The sequence below is a fragment of the Topomyia yanbarensis genome, chromosome 3 (assembly GCF_030247195.1).
Source record: "Topomyia yanbarensis strain Yona2022 chromosome 3, ASM3024719v1, whole genome shotgun sequence".
Lineage (NCBI taxonomy): Eukaryota > Metazoa > Arthropoda > Insecta > Diptera > Culicidae > Topomyia > Topomyia yanbarensis.
In genome coordinates this window covers 128,710,736-128,731,893 of record NC_080672.1, presented here as the reverse complement: position 1 = coordinate 128,731,893, position 21,158 = coordinate 128,710,736, and the positions used below count along the sequence as shown (strand labels likewise).

General features: G+C 35.8%; 1 protein-coding gene across 7 annotated transcripts in view; it reads right to left on the bottom strand.

Moving 5' to 3' along the window:
- Positions 1–20,549, bottom strand: part of LOC131689051 (uncharacterized) — a 122,927-nt gene extending 102,378 nt beyond the window's left edge. The window contains exons 1-3 of one of the 7 annotated variants that reach the window (XM_058973806.1): positions 20,395–20,548; positions 20,209–20,236; positions 6,695–7,035 (exon numbers count right to left, since the gene is read on the bottom strand). The gene's annotated coding sequence lies outside the window, so the exon portion shown is untranslated. The other 6 variants (XM_058973804.1, XM_058973809.1, XM_058973803.1 and 3 more) reach the window with 6 other exon arrangements.
- Positions 20,550–21,158: the final 609 nt, after the last annotated feature.

Here is a 21,158-nt window from a genome sequence, read left to right as displayed (position 1 = left end):
TGTAATTATATAAGTTTATTTTACAATAAACTGTAATGGAAATCAGTAAGTGTTGTACTTATTGTCAGGGGCGGCGAAACGCTTTACGCCCGAGTGGGTAGAAAGCATAGGGTGAGGGGTCCATTAGTAAGGATTTTTTCCCTTTTCGCAATGCACACGCTTACATTACATTCACATTAAATCATGTTCGTTTGTGCAAATGGAACTGTGGTACATCGATGTTTTCAAATGTATGTAGTACGAGATATATGCGTTGCGCATCTAAATTTTTTGAAATGGTTCAAAATTTCGAGTGGGTAATTACCCACTCGGTTATTTTCGAGTGGGTAGTACTACCCATACTACCCACGCTTTCCACCGGCCCTGCTTATTGTAGATATTCCAATTTATCGCTCACTCCCTCACCTCTCAAAGTTGAAAGTTATAAGGACGGAAGCTAACGTTAATCCAGTGAAAATATCTTTGTTCGTCAATGCACGTAATGTTTTCCCCCCTCTATACTTCAATCTTCTTCATTCGAATTCTCTACTTCAAACAAACGACCAATTGAACAGACATTTTTATAATGTCATGATCATGTAATGGTAACTTGTGCACGGTCGTCGGCATATTGTACCACACATATTTGTACATTATCATCAACTTCCTTGACTGCCTCGAAATATTGAATAGTTTCAAAAACAATTATAGGTCATAGATGCGTTTCATCTTCTGTTATTATTTAATTCGAAACTATTTATTGTGCGATTTTTCAACACACTAGACCGTAAAACGCATAATGGATTTGTGGATGCGGTCGAATACTGTTGTCTAGAATGTATCGAACCAACTTACTGCAGCGTCATCTTGGTTTATGCAAAATTAATACGATAGGAAACACGCGTAAGCGCAATAAATCCTTGTTTTTGGCTTGTTATTTCATCAAACTCTCTACGAAAAATAGATACCTGTCAACCTTGGCGAAAAACGGCGCAAACATCACTATGATATTCTGAAAGAAAATGAAATTTCCTTTAATATGCAACTAATGCCGTTCTTTTCCGATTTTTCCTTCCTTAGTAAAAGTTATGACGAATATTCAAGATTATATGTTAAGACAGCATTGTTTATCGTAAAATGCTAACATTTCCGAATTTTCAAGTTTTTTTAACCCAATGTTCATTTTCGTTGCATTTTGATATAACATGCATTAATTTCATGATATTCGGCATTAGCTTGCGATTAAAAATTATATTGAATTGTGAGTCAGGAGTGTTAAATGAGTTCGAAACCTGAAAAGACCTCATTTCTGGTCGGATCTTAACATCCAAATAATGCTTCAAGCACCAAAATTTTTGCAGACTATTGATTTTGGACCTATTTTGGAACAGAGAAAAAATATTTTGGATGATGAAAATTGCATTTAATTTTTTTTTTGATTTCGGCCAGCTTTGCATCACTATGCAGCGCTGCTCTAGCAGAATCAATCAAACTAACCCAAAAGCTCTAGCTATATGAAAGCTGTTGAAAAGTTGTTGTTTTTGTACAACATGGACATGAAGGCTTTAAGGATTGAACAAAAAAAAGATTGGCAAACGTCAGAAAATTTAATATATCCATCATAACAAAATGGTCAAATTACTGCCAGTTTTATTACGTCAAATCATTTTTTGATAGTGTCTTATAAGTAGTCCCAGTAGTGCATAATCTAGGTAGGATGAGTTGTGTGAAAACTGCGATCATTCAATGAGAATGATCGCAGTTTTCACACAACTCATCCTACCTAGATTATGCAAAATTTATTTCCAAAATGGGGAACTTTGACCTAATCAATTTGAGCATAAGAACACAACAACTAACTTCGATAAACTTGGACCAGGAAATCGAATGAAAATAGTCAGAATGATCGCACGAATTGAGAGTCCAACCAATTTTAGCCCAATTGTTCTCATAATAAATGTGTGAAATTAAACCTTACTCAATTTTACAGAGAGAGGTAGATGGCTTATCAAAAGAATTTCCTATGTGAAGTAGTCCAGAAATTGGATTGAACATACTCAGAATGACCGCACGAAACGTGTGTACCTGTTTTACTCCGACCCTTCCCATAATACAAGTGTGAAGATATATCTGATTCAATATTCCAGATAGAGACTGAAAGTGGTTGATAGATTGTATTTTTATGTTAAATTGTCCAGGGAATCAGTTGAATACAGTTAGAATGACCGCACGAAACATGTATACTTGTTTAAACCCACTTCCTCCCATAACTCAGGTGTGAAGTTAAACCTGGCTGTACTTCTCGTAAAGAGGCTGAATACGGCTGATCAAAACTACGAAACGTGTGTACCGGTTTTACTTCAATCATCCCTTTTACCCATAGGGGCACTAGAGTAAAACGGTATCACACCTTTCATATGGTCATTCTAACTATCTTCAACCGCTTGTCCGGCCTTTTTTATTTTAGAAATATTAGATTTGATCAGTAGCATTCAGCCTCTTACTGAAATGTAGAGCCAGATTTAATCCATTCCCCGCGTGTGATGTCGTAATAGCTAGATTATTCATATTCGAACTAGTTCTTGTACTTAATAAACAGAGCACACATACCGCTAATTTTAATATATAATACATCTCAATTCGTCTAACTATCATGTCGTAATCATAAAAAATGTAATGTCAAAAATGTTAAAAAATTTGCTCTTTTCGTTTGTCTCTCGCGGGAAATGGGTTAAGTTCACACTTGAGTACACACGTTTCGTGCGCTCATTCTAAATATCTTCATAAGATATTAAGAATTACTGCTACTCCTGCCGAAAATAAAAATCTTTAACGGGGGTGGGCGTAGCGTAGTTGGTAAATCGATTGCTTTGTACACAGCACACCTGGGTTCGAGACCCGACCCCACACATAGGGTTAGAAATTTTTCATAAGAGATTTTTCTAACCCGAAGAGGCGAATGACCTTAAGGTTAAAACCTCTATAATCGAAATCTTTAACTTTCAAAAAAACTATCTGAAATCTATTTCCTGGAGCTTTTTACATAAGCAATACAACTATTGGCCAACTGCATGCAGACTCAATTCGAAATATATTGCCATGTTTAATTTACGTCTTGTGGTTTGGGAAGAATTGGGGTAAACGGATTCACAAGTTCCATGCGGTCATTCTATCTATCTACAATCGATTTCTTGAACTTGATTAGAAACATTACTTTTGATCAGTCGCATTGAGCCTGATTCCCAGATGTTTAGAACGGTTAAACTAAACACCCAACATTTGCGGAGTGATGGGTTAAAATGTATTAAAACGTTTGATACAGACAATCCTACTATATTCTATAGAATATTTGGACTTTTGCATTAGAAACACTACCTATGGTAGCCAGCATTCAGATTTTTTTTCCAAGTCATATACTGCCTCTAATCACAAGTAAGTCCCATGTAGATATAAAATCCCATAGAACATGGGACATACTTGCGACTATGGGTACTGCCCAACCAAAATAGAAAAAAAACGAAAAAGAGATTTGAGGATAAACGAGAATTATAGTGTAATTCACTGCTATTTGAAATTCTTTTAATCGATTTTCCAGATATTTTTACATAAGGAGTACATATTTCGATAACCGCACTTGGCCTTCTATAAAGCTATTGAGTACAGTCGCGTTTATGACACTTTTTCACACTGTGCAATATATGTAAGCTGAAATAAATGCGCACGCTGAACTACTGTATTACTTTGGGTTCATCTCGATAGCTATAGCTATATTTACCAATAAATCTTAAGTGTAGTTATAATTAACGACTTACACTTTAGTTGATAAAAGGTACCAATTTAGTGCTAGTTCAGATCCATCGCATAAATGACCCCGAGTTGGTGCTATTTACTGATAAGATGAATTTGAAATACAAGAATCCAACGTTACCTACCCAACCATTCGCTGTAACTCTTTTCCTACTAAATCAGTCACCGCATCGTGCATCTGAGGATCATTATTTGACAAATATTTCTAATTCTAGTCACTGCTATTTCCCTTCCCAATAATTTATCTGACTACTCTGCTGTTCACGCCATTCAGTGCAGTATATACCTATGAACGACGTGACATTTTCATTCGTCGGTTTTGGAGTGAATTTATTGTTCCGATGAAATCTATAACTTTTGAACCGGTTTAATGTTTCCAGCGAAAATTCACGAACACTATTGTAGAGTTAGCGGTAGGGGGGACGTGGAGTTAGAACTATACTGGCTACCTATATCCAGCTGTATCGATGCAGCATGCACCGAAAAATTCGCAATAAAACTGGAGATGCTGAGATGAATGCTTTTTGTGCGGCTGTCCTTCAAGACCCCATCGATCGGGGAAGCTGGTTTATGGCCCGGCGACGACGGTCTGCTCCGCACAATAAGCGAAGGCGACTGGTGAATTTTTATTAGGCAGTTATAAAATTATCATATAATGGAACCGATTTCACAAAACGCGAAGACGTGTGCGGCATCCGTGTTTGGCTGTTGTATTGGATCTTCAAGTTTCTCGATGTAATACGGGATTTGAGGTCGGCTTGAATCAAGGGTTAACTCAATGAGATTTAATATAACGGAAATTAATTTAGCAAGAGATATCTTGAAAAAGGAGCGCATTATAATCATGTATGTATTTTGTACTAATGCATTAACTCGTATTCCATCGTCAACAGCTCATTTTCTAATAATATTCAAATAGAACCAAGGACTAATATATTTCGCATTAATCTTTTGGTTGTCTTATCAAAAATTGATTCTATTGCAGAGATCTAGCTCACTTCTTTTGATCTACCCAATTCCGCACCATGTCGCCAAAATTAAGTCTAGCGTGGCGCTTCATCGCTCCTCTTCCACTAATTTATTTTTTCTTCGTACTGCAAGAACCGACGCTCTTCTCAAGTGTCTATTAAAACCGTCAGGTGTATGATGTCATTTCAAGACGGTGAAATACTGTCGAGCATAGTTGCGGCGATCGTATGTAGGTATAGTAAAGTTTATGGTATTCTCTAGAGCAATTACCGCCACCCGGTGCGAGCAATCGATAGGGGGCCACTATCGCGCGCCTTGAACTTACGACACAGTAGTCCATGAAAAAGCTATGAAACGCATTGTATTGATACATGCGCGGCGAAGCACAACCCGGGTTAAGCAAATGGTCGAGGCAAACTGACTAATTTGGAATATTTCTCGAGTACTTTTTCAAATGGACGTAAGTAACATTGAGAGCCTCTCTTTGTTTACTTTCTCTTTCGTTGATTACGACGTCATTACAACACTTTGTACTAATTTTCCAGTACATATCGAAAGCCGACGGTTTTTACTACAATATTATGCAAAGAGTAGAGTAGTAAATGTTGAAATGGCCGAGTAATGAACAGAAGAGAAAGACCTCAAAGAGAATCTCTCATTGTTACTTACGTCCATTTGAAAAAGTACTCGAGATTTGGTTTCGAAAAACACATTTAGTATGACCGCATCACAAACCCGAAAATCAATAGTGACGGGTTTCATTTTAGCGCTTTGTTATTTTATGAAAATCACGCCCGGAATGGTGGAAGCTATTTAAAACTGGTCAAAACAAATTTACATCATGCTTGTGAAAAAACAATGCTGCTGTTCGACAAGCTGACAGATGTAAACAGACTAATCGAGTTGTTGTTGCCATTTGGAAGCGCAAATGTTTAGAGGATCAATAATTGTGTACTATCGATAGAGTATACTAATTTTTACGCATATTTGGTTAGAAGCCACCTATTCTATATTATATTCAATTGAGCCTCTATTCTCAGTACATTTCACTTCCCGTGCTTTTGAGTGTATAAAGATCTCGATAGATTCGCGAAACTGGAAATAAATTTGTCAATCGTAGATATTTGAGAGATTTAAATTCGATAATTTTCAGAAGAAAAATAATTAAATATTAAATATTCATTTGAATGCAAATTCTCTGAAAATCCCTTTTATCCTGCTAAAAAGAAATTCGCTGAAGGTGATTTTTTTGCGTTATATGATTTATAACAAATTGATTTTGTACCTTATTTTGAGAACTTCTGTCAGTTGCTGGAAAAACCTGGAGGATCAGTCAGAGAATTTGATTTCGAGAGCCCTCATCATTTTTGCTTGATTAGTTTTATACTGATTTTTTGCGACTACATTTTAAGCCATTTTTATTGAAATTTCAGTGAAGTATTCGTGTGAAATGCAAATTGACAGTATGTAGATTCAACAGCAGAAGCAGCTAATTGTGCTGCTTGCTACTTCTCGTGTCGAGCCTGATCCTATACCAGCCGGCAAATGCAGCGGCGAAAGGTGTCGATTGGGGGATAAGATAGTGAAACCTGCAAAGAACATGCATTTTCTCTCGGTCGAACATGACTCTAGCGGGTCGTGACTGCCGTCTGTTTGTGTTCGCAATGTTCATGATATGCTAAACGGTCGTCGTCGTCATCGTCGTGTACTCAGCAGTTGCACTAATGTCCCTTTGTTTGACGCTGATTTTTGTCTTGGATCGTTTGTACGAGTCTAATGAATATTTTCGTCTGTCACCAAGAACGTGAGCGAGCTATTATACTAACTAAACGACCCGACTGTGATCATCGGGGTGATTCATCTTCTACTAAGGAAGCAAATGTTTGACTCTCAACCCGTCGAATAGGACACACAAGCAGGTTAAAATTTGATCACTTACCTTCGAATAAGATTGGTTCCAACAACGGTCGGATCAGCGTGCACTTCGCCCCATCCAGGTAGCGCCGGAGATATGAAGGAATGGTTTCCAACTGTTGTATTCGGTCGGTCCTGCTGTGAGCAGTCTTATTTAGGTGATTTAAATTCTTAATTTCGTAGCACCGTCGGTCGTAATGCCGTAATCTTTGAACAGGCGTAAAATATGCTCACTTTTGACCAGTTCGATGTGGTCCACAACATACACGCAAACGCGAATCACACGCAGACACACTGAATAAATTTGATCTGCCTAAAATTTTGGCACACTCACTACACGGCAACTTCGTCCGGAAAGATCGGCACCTGTTGAATGGTTTCGGTTATGACTATGATAGTGGTGGTAATTGTGACGAAGCCGGTGTGGCAGCTCGAACCGCTATATTTAGCTATATTCCACGAACGGTCTCGCCTAATTAAAATGCGACTAACAATGAAGTTCGAGTGTGTGAAAATTTGGTGTGAACTATACCCTTATTTTTTCGAAATTTTGTTTAATATTCACGACGAACTGCTTAAAACTGTATAGTTTACTGTCAATGAAACTCAAACAAACATAATTGGACTATAGGATGACATAAATGAGTTTGACCACTGCATGGTCAAATCGTCCTATTACAATCGGTAGTGTGAATTACTCGTTAGAAAGCTATTTTTTATCGTAGTCGGATCAAAAAATACACACACAACGTTTAGAGAGATTGGAGGCAATTTTTTCTTCTGTTCTTCCGTTATCTTTTTTAATATTGACCAACACGTGCGAAATTAAGAGTAGGGTTGTAAGTTTATGATCACTATATTTCGATAGTCACCCTATTCAAACGAGCCTGTTACAGGTATCTTCTGATGTAATTCAAACAATTTGACACCTACATTGCTGAGCTATTATCGAAACATAGCTGTTGCATGATACACTCTTTGAAATATGATGGTTCGAATAAAATGGAAAACGTCGTTTATTTTAATGGGGTGGGGGTTGGTTGGTTTGGGTTTTAGCGTGAAAAAAACCTTTTTTAACGATTTTTAAGCGATATTTGACGATATTTTTTCATAGAAAAATTACAGCATTGTAATGAAATGATGCACTATAATATACAGAAGTTTTGATAAATTTGCTTCACGCAAAGTTCTAAAAAAGTTTCTTTTTAGAAGGCGCCGGTGGTTCAGTGGTAAGCGTGACGACCACTCAATCCAGTTGGTCTGGGTTCAATCCCAACAAAGGTCTTTGAGATTTTTTCTGAGGTGAAAAAATCTGTGGTCACGTCTTCCTTCGGAAGGGAAGTAAAACCGTCGGTCCCCGGCTCATGAGTTTATGAATTGATATCTTCTCCAGATAGAGATGTCACCTCTCTGGCGTCGCACAGTGGGACGGAATCAAAAAAGCCAGACATTGATATGCGCGACGAAACTATCGGTTATGGCACTTTGATGTCTTCGGAAAGGTTTCTTCATTTTTTAAGTAGTTTAATATAATGTTGGAAAAATTTTATTTAAGGGGGCATATACGCAGATAAAAAACAATAACTTTGCAAGTTGTTGCCAAAATTGATAGTCATGTATGGAAAGTTTGTAGACGAAATGATTTTATGAAACTTTGTTGAAGTAGCGAAATGGCTATCTGTTAAGCGAAAAAAATTATTGGGTGAAATTGAAGTGAAATTTTTTGTTATTAACATGCTCATAAGTTATCAGTGTCCTGCCAATTATCTTCTTCGTTATTGAATGAACAAGGTATTTCATTGTTTAGAATACTCGGTTATATTATTACCTTGTTCAGCCAATGACGAAGAAGATAATGACTTATGAGCATGTTAATAACAAAAAATTTGAATGTCGGAATATATGGAATGAACTATAATATTTCAAATGTTTATTAATTTCGCATTATAGTTTATTTTTCATGCTTCATAATACAAATAATTTATTGAAACGCTAGTCTATTTTACCCCACATTATTCCAAGGATCCCTACCAGTGCAGTAAAATTTTATTTCATTCAATCGAAACTGAATGAACGCAGTCAATCAGTCGTCTACGGTAGCATTCATATTCATTTAACGCATCAGTTGCTGTTGATCTGAAGCTCAGTTCGTGGCACTTCACTCATCGATGCTTTCAAATGAGTTGCAATTCATATTCAACCTCCTTCGTTTGATCCTCCTCTGGTTTTCTGGTGGTAGAAACTAAACAGGCAAAAACGTCAAATGACCAGAACCTGTTATTCAATTGACAGTGAACTCTGAGTGACTCAAACGAAGACGGCAGCAGAACTCAATTGATATAGTGGTGGTATGCTTACAGTGAAAGACTCGCAGTTTCACTTGAAACGAATATATTCGTTTGAAATTGATATTTTACCGCACTGATCCCTACCCTACAAACCATGGCCCCTTAAAGTTAGCCCAAAAAACCAAAAAAACAGACATACACCCTAAAACGAAGAGATAGCGAGTTGGTCTATTCCGCAAAAAGGTGTGTTTTGAAAGCATCTACAACTTTCTAGAACATCGAGAAACTGTTAAAAATCAAATAAAAAAGTTACAGTGAAAAAACACTTTCTAAGGGGGTATTCCGACATGTACTTCAGTTTCACCCAATAACTTTTTTCGCTTAACAGATAGCCATTTCGCTACTTCAACAAAGTTGCATAACATCATTTCTTCTACAAACTTTTCATACATGACTATCAATTTTGGCAACAACTTGCAAAGTTATTTTTTTATCTGCGTATATACCCCCCTAAATAAAAATTTTCCAACATTATATTAAACTACTTAAAAAATAAAGAAACCTTTCCGAAGACAAAGTGCCATAATCGTCGCAAATATCAATGTCCGGCTTTTTTTGATTCCGTTCCACTGTGCGTCGGTAAAGAAGATCTAAAATCCAAATTCTATACTCACTAACAAATATCTCCTCCTCCCGTGTGGAGTGCGCAGTAGTATAAACGGCCTCTAGCAAAAGCAAGTATCGGACTAACATTCCTTCCCTTTTCTTCCGCGATCTATGTTAGGGCCTGGCCGGCGCCGGTATTGATCAATAAAACATTAGAGTTACCAGGAGTTGCACATTGAAAGATGTTTCGCTATTCCCCCCATAATTTGGAAAACTTAGCTAAAGACAAGCGCTTTCTATCATACTTTTCATTTTACAACCATTTTAAAATCGGAGGTCAGTGTGTTTCTTAGAAAAACTGTTTTATTCAAATAACCATTGCGGTATTGATTTTAAACTAAAGTAGTTTTCAGACAACTTTAAGATTGTTTTAAGGCGAATAATTTGATTAATAGTATCGCTTATCTAACTATTTTCGTTGGTAAGTTATGAGAACTTTTTTGCCAAAAATGGGGTTCATTGCAAAAACAATATCACTCAGCAAACAACTATAAATAAGTGCATAATTATAGTTATCATTAAGCAAAAATGGCGAACTCGCTATATTTTTAAATTTCATAAAATTGATTTAAAAAAACTGTTTTTGATATATTAGGCGCTTGCGTCTTTTGAATAATAGAAGCTAGAGTTTTGATGTATTAGGAAAAAATGTTCGTCTTCAAAAACTCTGAAAAACATCTGAAGGTTAGGTTGGAAAAAATGAAGACTGACAAAGTATAAAGGTATATTAAATATATGGTATGGTATATGGGTATATAACTTTTGCAGTTTTGTTTTTTCATGATTCATCACTTTAGACTTCATACTATGTTGCGTTTCGGCTTCGCCTCATCAGAAACCGACACTAACACATTGTCGGAATAGATTAGCGCCGGCTTGACGCAAATCCCTTAAAATTAAAACACACTATGTGTTTCAATCAAACGACTGATCAAACGTGATGTCCCGTTCGAGCAGAAGTTCTGTTTATGCCGACGAGACACAAGTGAAGCCGAAACTTGTCTTGGCTTAGCAGGCCTATGCGAAAGCACTATGCTATATTTCACCTCCTTAGGGTGAAATATAACTTTAGACTTACTTTCAGATATTTTTAAGGAGAACACTTTGTGTCAATGTATCGAACCTCTAGCCTCTCTCGTTAGAAAGTTATACAATGAGGATCCATTTTTATCAGGCCCTTAGTGAATTTTGGGCTGATAAAACTGGGATATTGATGAAATCGGGACATATTTCTTTTCCTTTGAAGAAACTAAAGCTCTTAAAATATTATTTTCTAGTCCCTAGGTATAGGGAGACCCGGGGTTATTAAAACAGTGGGAGTAATTCAGACCACCTCGATTTCTTAGAAAATAGCAAGATTTTCTGACTATCGTACTTATTCGTGGAACCGCTATTCTGAAACATAAATGATGAGAGCTGAATTTGATTCTTTTTTCTTTGTGGATAGGAGATACTACGTGTTTCGTTTTTTGCCATTCTCAAATCAAAAATTATTATGATGGTAAAGCCGTAATTAAAGCAATAAATAAAAGTGATAAAAATAAAAAGTAAGTGTTTTGGAAAGCTTGAAGCTTTTAATTAATGGAATGATTTTTGTTTGGGTGAAAACACACAAATTTTCGAGACGCTTACCACTTCTGTGCGAATGAGCGTACGGGGCTATTCGGACCCCTATTCTGTCAACCACCGTTCAGCGGCTACGCACACCATTGCACACGCCACAGCGAAGAAAATACATGGGCCGCCAATCGACAGTTGTGACTTGCCAGATTAAGTTTTTGTAAAGCAATTTTTTTAGCTTCTTAAGGAGTATCTCTTATAAATATTTCGTAGGTAAATGTAATTCCATTGTAAAATAATTAAAGAAAAATGACGTGCTGCCATTGAGTGGTGCAAATGAGTCTTTTATTGCACCAAAATATAGCTGAGATTTCAAACTAATAATTAGGACCTATGACTGGTAATTTTTTTTCACATCTATCCACCTAAAAGGGCAATTTGGCTTAGTAGGTCCGAATAACCCCGGGTTCCCCTATTCTCATAACCCTTTCTGATTATTTAGTTTAAATTTCACTTAAGGGCATAAATTAAAAAAAACTAAATTTTTATGTTTGCATATTTCGGATCTCTAAGATAAGAAAAATATGCTCAAGAAAGGATTTACTCGAATTCAACATGGTTTGTCTGCTAGAGCCCATTAAATTACCAACTATCAATTTTCAAATGAAGCTGACAAAATCGAGTCAAAAAGCTGACAAAATCGGAGGCTGATAAAATCGGGTCTTCACTGTATATACTTTTTACTAAAATTAACTATTTTTTGAGTAAATATTGCTAGATATAAAAAATATCGTATTTGCTATTTTATGGAGATATACTATAAAGCATGCTATTTCATATGACAGAAACTATATTTAATGTTAAGGGGATCCTCTTATATAATTGTGGCAAAAAGTATCTAATGTTTAATATTTTTTGAAGCAGTAAAATAACTTAAACATGTGCCCTATTCTGCAAAATGTTTATTAAGGTTTGATCTATAAAATAAAAATTTTCGAGCGTAAGGTGTCAAAAATGGCGTCCAAAATGGCGTCTTTCTCGGAACAAGATTTTTCGAATCTGCGGACATTCTCGTTTCTGAACCATTCAACCAATCAACTTCGGGTTTTTCCCATCTGAAAGAAGACAACATTCTCGGGCGCTGTAACCTACAAATATTTTGAACATTAACGCTTTTTTACAGCCGGCCAAAGTGGAAAAATCAAACGATTCAATTTCAAGTGGCCGCCATTTTGTTTCTATATCGAATTTTTTCATGCTTTTTAAGTTGGGGCGTCTCTACGGAATGTAATCTTCAAGATCGTTTTGGTTTGTTGCTTGTAGACAACGAATTGCGACCTGTATCTTGCCCACATATGAGGTCGCTTTTCAATACACCTTTTGCTGGAGCCGCCTTTTTAGCGCCATTTTTGATACCATACGCTCGAAAAATTTTATTTTATAGATGAAACCTTAATAAACATTTTGCGGAATAGCGCACATGTCTAAGTGATTTTACTTCTTCAAAAAAAGTAATCAAATATTAGGTACTTTTTGTACAATTATATAAGAGGACCCCCTTTAAAAAAGAGTTATATTTTTATATAAAAGTACTCATAACTTTGAAACGATAAACTTTAGTAGTTGGTGTTTTAAAACGAATTATGCACTCTAAAATAATCTTCAAGTTGCCCAAAGGGTATTTTAGTGTAAAATAAAACCTACAACAGTTATTGAAATAAAACCGATTTTTCAAGGAACACCGTAAGGCTTACATTTGGATTTCTCGTGCAATGGAAAGGATAAAAGCTAAACCTTGCATGTTTTAAGCAAATTTGTCTAGAATCTAGAAACTTCATCGAAGACAGTTAAGCTCTATCTTGTACCGTTTAAAAGTCCCATTCTAAATCTTGCTAAAATTAGAACCACCCTAGCTTCTGTTTAAACAAAAAGAAGGGCCTTGCAAAGAACAACAACTTTGCCAAACATATTGTAAGGCTGTCATTTAATTTTAACAAAAAGTTAAAATTTCTGCTACATTCACATTCCGGACCACTGTGTAATGGTCAGGGGCGGATCCAGAAACAAATTTCGGGAGGGGTCCGAAATTTCGATTTGAAATAAACATTGTTTAATGTAGAAACCTCTTTTAATGAAAATCAGTATTGGCGTTCAAATTTGGATTAAAACGATTTTGAGTTTGAAACTGATATAAAATGCAACCTAATATAAAATTTCTCAACAAGTTGAAAAGTTTCGGGAGGGGTCCGGACCCCCAGGTCCCTCCCCCTGGATCCGCCACTGGTAATGGTAGTCCGATTTCAAGCTGAAATAACTTCGTTGTTTTTTTTTATTTTACTCAATTGGCATGTAAGGATAAATGATTCAAAGTAACTAGCCCAATAGACTTAACTCAATCGACGAAAGGGACGAAGGGATAAGGAGGTTGTGATATTATAAGCATAAACAGAAGCAAAGTTTTGAACTGAAATAACTGAAATATTGTCGAATAAATTTGTTTAGGTGAATTATTCAAACACATATCCTAAATGTCATTTGTGCAGCGAGAAAAAAGAATAGCGACATAATATTTCTCCTTTTCCCTCACTTATACCAATGGGCGTAAGGCCACAGACTGAAATAACGTTCATGATCGCTCTCTAAGAATGCAGTTTGATCAACTTGAACGAGGCGTGAACCCAATTTAAACCCAATTTAACATCTATATTTCTTTCAGTTGATCGAAGAGACCATCCTATCAAATCATAGATATTAACCCTTTCATGCCCAACTTTTTTCTAGTGCGTGTAGAGTTTCCAAACTATTTTTTCTTGAAAACGGTGGGGTCAAGAAACTCGGAAAAGCTTTTTCATAAAGGTAGGGAAACCCCTTGCAGTGCTCACTACAATTCTCCTAGAATATTTACAATATTCCAACTCCGTGGAAAACGTAACCAAAAATAGTCTAAATTGATAAGTTTTATCAGTTTTCACTTATATTGCAACATAACGAAGTTGTATGGAAAATTAATTTTCCGTCGTCAACGTGAACTGTCCCTGGCAGCACTGCTCCATCGGAGTTCAATCAGACTAATTGCAATAACTTCAGTTCTAGAGCTGATCCTTGTAACTGTTAATACTCAAATGAAAGCCAATAGTCACATTTATTAGCCTTACTTGTTTTTGTGAGCAAATCTTGCCTCAATCAGAAGTTATAGCTGTTTAAAATCGCTGTTGTCCACAAACAACATGGGCATAAATGGGTTAAATAGAAATATCACCATTACAATCTTCTGATATAAGAACTCGACACCATTTCGTCGCTGTTGTGCTATCTTATGACAAACGCCATTTTGGGGTAAACTGAGTTAGATATGCCACATTACTTGTTTGAAAAATCTCTACAAAGTGGCGTTTTCAGAATTTAGAAATTCTACTTGGTTACTTAGATATAGCTAGAAACATGATGAGAAATTGTGAGTTTTTTGCTTCAAATCACTCTAGATATAGTGGGATTGGCTCAAGTTATATTGAAGTTTTAGACGGTTTTTTGTGTGAAAATGTCTGAGAAACACAATGGCATAAACATTTTCGAAAGAAAATTATACGAGTTGTGAGAAAAACACAGTTTTAGTTTTGAACTGGAAATAAAAGATATTTGGCAACACTGTAATCAAGAATAACAATTTTTTCTAGATTCCCTGACTCATTTTGTTTAAAATGCATTTCACCGAATGTTTATAGACCGTATGAACCCAAAGATATGAATAAAAGTTAAAAAGTGATGATTTTTTTCTATGGAAAATTTTCCATGCACGATTATGACACGTCATACAAATTTTGTCATCAATACACGCCTATGACACGTGTGAGTACGACTTTTGTTTACATTCATAGTAAAAACTCGCAATATAGTCAACCGATCTTCGTAATATTTGAGAGATTAATGCAGAATAGATAGAAGCATCAATTGTTTTCTTTGGATTGTTTATACCATTTATAAGTTTCAAGGTATTCAATCTCAAACTTTAAAAATCGTTTTTCTCGAAATGTGCTAAATGGCGTTTGTCATAAGATAGCACAACAGCGACGATTTGTTATTCCAGCCTGTAACTACAACTTCAATGTTCATGATTTCAGGAGCTTAGTGGCTCTTTTTGTAATTTTTTCATCATGTTATCGCATGTTTAAGTCATGAATTTACTATCGAGGGCCCTATTCTCACAGTCATGTCACCTAGTGACTAGAAGGCAATTTTCTTCTAGTCACCAAGTGACGCGACTGCGAGAATAGGGCCCCGGACTTTTTTTGGCATAGTAGCGTGATTTATGATCACGATTTCAGGATCTCAGTCACGGTTTTTGGTATTTCTATTCACGTCATCGTGATAACATAGTTACGGGTAGGGTCATTAAGATTAATGATTTCAAGATCTTAGTCATGAATTCGAATTTGACACGTGAAGTGATGTGACTCATGTTCAAGTTATCAGAATTTGTTTTGAAAAATACGCTTCGCCTGATCGTGATATCTGTTTTTTTTGCTACTATTGGATTTTTTACTCCGAGTAATGTGACAATATGAACATAAAATTGTGCCCATATCGCGATATCTTGTTTTAAGAATTATATCACTAACCCGATTTGTGGTTTTACTATGTATTTTTGGTGCCCAATGCCTGTTTCGTTTTTTGTTCTGGCATCGCACTGAACCTTATTAAATGAATAACGTTGTTCGATGTTCATATAATTATCTCATATCTACTGCTCGTACCTAATTCTTGTCACTAGTAGTTGGACATAACTGTAAGATAGATATATCATGAAAAATGATGGATAGAAAATGATTACATGATTAATATTCCAAATTTTGTGAAAAAAATGTTCACGTGAAAATTTTATGATCGTGTGCAGAGTTGCATGAAACTGAAAATGATTGGGGATATGTTCTAAATATCGCACGCACGCAAGATTTATCATGAATCATGAACCAGTTCACGAATCCAAATTTTATGATTTTGTGAACAAATTCACGGACACGTAGGATCAGCTGTGACTAGTGCTGAGCTCCATCACGGTACGGATGGCAAACCTGCTAGACAAAAGAAAGTTAAACGGTTAGCAGCCAAAACAGTAAGCGATGCTTACTGAGTTACGGCTCTCACTCCAATAAATTGACTACAGTTAGACAATTTTCTTCTGAATCTCTCGCTTATTGGAATCATTATTGAGAGGAATTGATACTGACCATCATTTTATTTATAATATAAATACGATTATGACGGCCATCTTATTACAAACAACGACCTAGTATTAACAAACAGGCGGTTTCACAAATCGTCGCTGTTGTGCTATCTTATGACAAGCGCCATTTTGCACGTTTCGAGAAAAACGATTTTTAAAGTTTGAGATTGAATATCATGAAACTTATAAATGGTAGAAACAATTCAGAGAAGACAATTGATGCTTCTACCTATTCCGTATTAATATCAGGAGCGGGGAGGGGTCCGAAATTTTGATTTTAGAATAAACAATCCGTTATGCGTCAAAACCGCATTTAATAAAAATTAGTTTTGGTAGTCAAATTTGGTTTGAAATGATTTTAAGTTTGAAACTAATATAAAAAAGAAACTAATCCAAAATTTCTCAACAAGTTGAAAATTTTCGTAGGGGATCCGCACCCCCAAGACCCTCCCCCTGGATCCGCAACTGATTAATATCTCAAATATTAGGAAGATCGGTTGACTATGTTGCGAGTTTTCACTAAAAATGCAAACAAAAGTCGCACTCACACGTGTCATAGGTGTGTATTGATGAAAAATTTTGTATGATGTGCAATTTTGCATGAAAAACTTTCCATAGAAAAAAATCGTCAATTAAGAACTTTTATTCATATCTTTGGTTTAATTTAGTCTCGGTTAGATGCATTTTGAAGGAAATGAGTCAGGGAATCTAGAAAAAAAATAGTTATTTTTGGTTACAGTGTTGCCAAGTAGGCAATATTTCCAGTTTAAAGCTAAAACTGCGTTTTTCTCCCAATACATGTATTTTTCTTTGGAAAATTATTATGCTATTGTGTTCATACGACATTTTTACAAATAAAAGCAACTAAAACTTCATTATAACTTAAGCCAATCCCAAGATATAATGATTTGAAGCAAAAAAATCACAATTTCTCGTCACTTTTCTCGCCATATTTCAGTAATTAAGCAAAATTTCAAAACTCTGGAAACGTAAGAGAGGAGAAAAATGGGAATGAAATAACGGTCATTTTTGTTGTTATAGGTTCACTTCAAATTTACCGTCACAATTCAAAGACCATCGTGAGATTGCACAGCACTGGTTATGACTAATTAGTATAGCTAGGAGTCATGAACCAGTTTACGTATCCATGAATAATCTTTTATTATTTTGTAATTTTCTAATTTTCTAAGAATTATGAAGCAGTTCACCAATACATGAATTAGATTTCATGATTTTGTGAAACATTTCACATGCACGGATATTGAATCGTGACTAGTATATTAGGAATCATGAATTAGATCACGATAATTGAAAAAAAAAATATGAATAGTATTCTTAGTTTCGTGAAATTGTTCATGAGAAAATATCGATACCGTTTTGATTTTGTGCCACAACCACAAAAACCATATCATTATCAAGAAACCATGAAATAGTTCATATCGTCTAGTAGGACTTTGAATAATATTCCTTACTGTATGCATAAAATCGCGAGTAAACCATTGGTTCTATGAATAATGTTCATAAAGTTGTGAACTAGTTCACGTAGAGGAAACCGATGTGATAATGACATTGTGGAATTCGTGACCACACAAAATTCACAAAATAAAATCAAATATCTCAACTAATAAAAGCGTTATACAGGCGTCACCGAAGAAGAATTGAACATGATTTTTGTTCATGATCCTGTTTCAGAATTCATGGCACTTTATCCACGACATTGGAAACAATTGTTTTCTATATATTTGAACTATGCGAGATATTTATAATGATTGTAATCCTAATATTAATAAATGAGAAAGAAAAAAATACACCACTAACCGGATTAAAACAGTTTTTTAGTAATAAATTGCAAAGTATTTACTGAATCGATTTTAAATCATTATTTTTATTTTAAAGGTGCATTTTTTATTTTGAAGCTACATGTTTGTTAGGTTTTAATTTTGAAAACCAAAAAAACTTTGGCGACCTTGAGTTGTCAGTGATATTGAAACAGCTGCCGAGTAAGACTTTTCATAAAAGTATTGGTCCGACTGCATTTTTTTAATTATTCAGTTAACATACGCTATGTTCTCCCAAATACGGTTTGCAAAATTTTATTATGTTCCATTTTATAATCTCTAATATGCCAAAATATGACGCAAAATTTGAAAAAAATCGTTACAAAAATTTGAAAATTCGCGAAAATCTGTCTCAATCAAAGTTTGAGTTCTTTCTTCGAGAAGCCCACTACTGACTATTACTGTGGGATACAGATTATTAGGAAGTTTCAAATTTATAAAGGTTCCGCCTGAAGCTCACAATCAGTCGTTACCCTGTAATAGAATTATAAATATTTTACGAACCTGGACCTGCTATTTCGTTTGTTGCATTACATTTGGTCGGTGTTAAGTCAGACCGGACTAAGTCGCAAAACATAAAAAAAATGAGATAATGATGTCACTGGATAGGAAATTTCGTCAGCGACTTTTGCCAGATTTGGAATATGTAACAATAATCAAGAATTATGACAAAAATTAATTTTCAATTATAATGTAAAGGATGCTACGATTCAAACTTTAAACTCGTTTTTCTCGAAATCAATATTTTGTCACTTAGTCCGGTCTGACTTAACACCGACCATTTAAGCTCTATAGTCAACATCCTGATACATAGCAGTATAGTCTATCAGTACGGCTCATATAATACTAATAACTTACTAATGTTTTGTTTATGGTTGTCCTTTGCAAAGGTGCATTTTGCTATTTTCTTATAGAAAAGTTTTTTGATGAAGTTTTACGAAATTATTCAACGAAGGGCATGCTCTGTTATTGTTTGCTGTTAGCTGCGATTTTTTCCCGATTTGACGCTTCAATTCTTCTAACGTGTTTAATTGTACGTTATTAGTAATTAGTTCGATTTAATCGACATACAGAGAACCAGTATCTCCTTTACAATATTGGCTAGTAACAAAATAACTATGCTATATTTTTTTTGCCCTCCTGTACAAAGACTGGTTTTTACCAACAAATTTTCACCCTAGTGAGAAATTTTGGTTTTTACCAAATTTTCCTCCTTAGGGTGAAATATAGCATAGTGCTTTCGCATAGGCCTGCTAAGCCAAGACAAGTTTCGGCTTCACTTGTGTCTCATCGGCATAAACAGAACTTCTGCTCGAACGGGACATCACGTTTGATCAGTCGTTTGATTGAAACACATAGTGTGTTTTAGTTTTAAGGGATTTGCGTCAAGCCGGCGCTAATCTATTCCGACAATGTGTTAGTGTCGGTTTCTGATGAGGCGAAGCTGAAACGCAACATAGTATGAACAAAATAACGTTAGAGCATTTTTTTTGCGATCGATGATAAGTATTCTGTTCGACCTACAAATCCTACGAATTTGCCCACTCGTTCCAAAAAATTCATCCAGTAATGTTTATCATACTGTAACAAAGAACCAACTTTTCACCAACAACCCAATCTTCGAACAAAATATTACTCTACTTGTAACAACAAACACACCGTCACCGGGTCTTCAAAAAATCCCTTCCCGCTTTCTTCGCAACCCGATGTGTGAATAATCCACCCACCCTTGGTTCAATGGTTAGTCACACACCGACTTCAAAATTGCGCGTCGTGGTCTGCACTTTTATTGCTCACACACTCGAGCACTGTCCGCTTCAGTTGGTCACTCGGGAAATTGATCACCGCTTGTCGAATAACTCAAAAAGATTTTTCACTAAAATTGTATTCTACACGAAAATAGCACACGTCGAACTCGATTTAGAGATGACAATGAGACGAGCGTTTTAAAAAAAAAATATATCACCACTGTGTAGGCGCCTTTCTCGAAAGAGCTGAAAAATTCAATGTCACTTGTGCGATGAAAAACATCCCCCATTTCCACGCAACGATCAGTTTTCCGCCCACTTTGTTGCGAATGGAAGTGAGAATATGCTTTACTATTGAACACACCGCAAAAAGAAATATTTTTTTACCACAAACAAATCTTTACCAGATAAAGATTTTACGCACAACGCCCGAACGACTATCTACTGGCCAATTTCCCACGTCCGCTCGCGGATACGGTTCATACGCAACTGGTTGAAATCCGTAGCGAAAAAGGACGCGAAAGCGTAGTCGATCAAAAACAATACCGCATTCGCTGATGGGTTGGTTCTGACATCAGTATTTTCTCTACTGACTACTGACTCTTGCTATGGTTGGAGGTCGGTGAATTAATTTTATGCTGGTGGATTACCGCGCCTGAGCATGCGAGAGTCGCGTTGAACTCTCTTCCTCTCTCTCTCTCTCGTTTGCTTTTAGCCGCGGTATATTTTGATTTCGTTTATGCTCATCGCCTTCGACAAGCACGTGGTGGTTGGCGTAAAAGCATGTTCAGTTCTATGAACGGACACCGTTGAGATACAGTAACGTGCAAGCTTTATGAGTATGAGTTCAGGATTTAAATCTAGAGTATTATGGGGTAAATGGATGTCCCGCACTGCAACCATAAAAAGATACCAAAACCGCATCGAACACCGTAACCGCTTAGAATTTGTTGCACCGCTATCACATGGTAATGCGAAATTTGACAAATCTGTATAATTTAATAATGCCTTATCTTTTAGGCATACCTGTATTATTCCGCGCACGGAAAAAATGGTTCCTAAAATCGTGAGTAAAGTACCATGAATTCTGGAACAATCACCTTTTTACGGTACGAAAACTGGACCATGAATAAAAATAATGTGTAATTATGTTCCATTTTCATTCAGT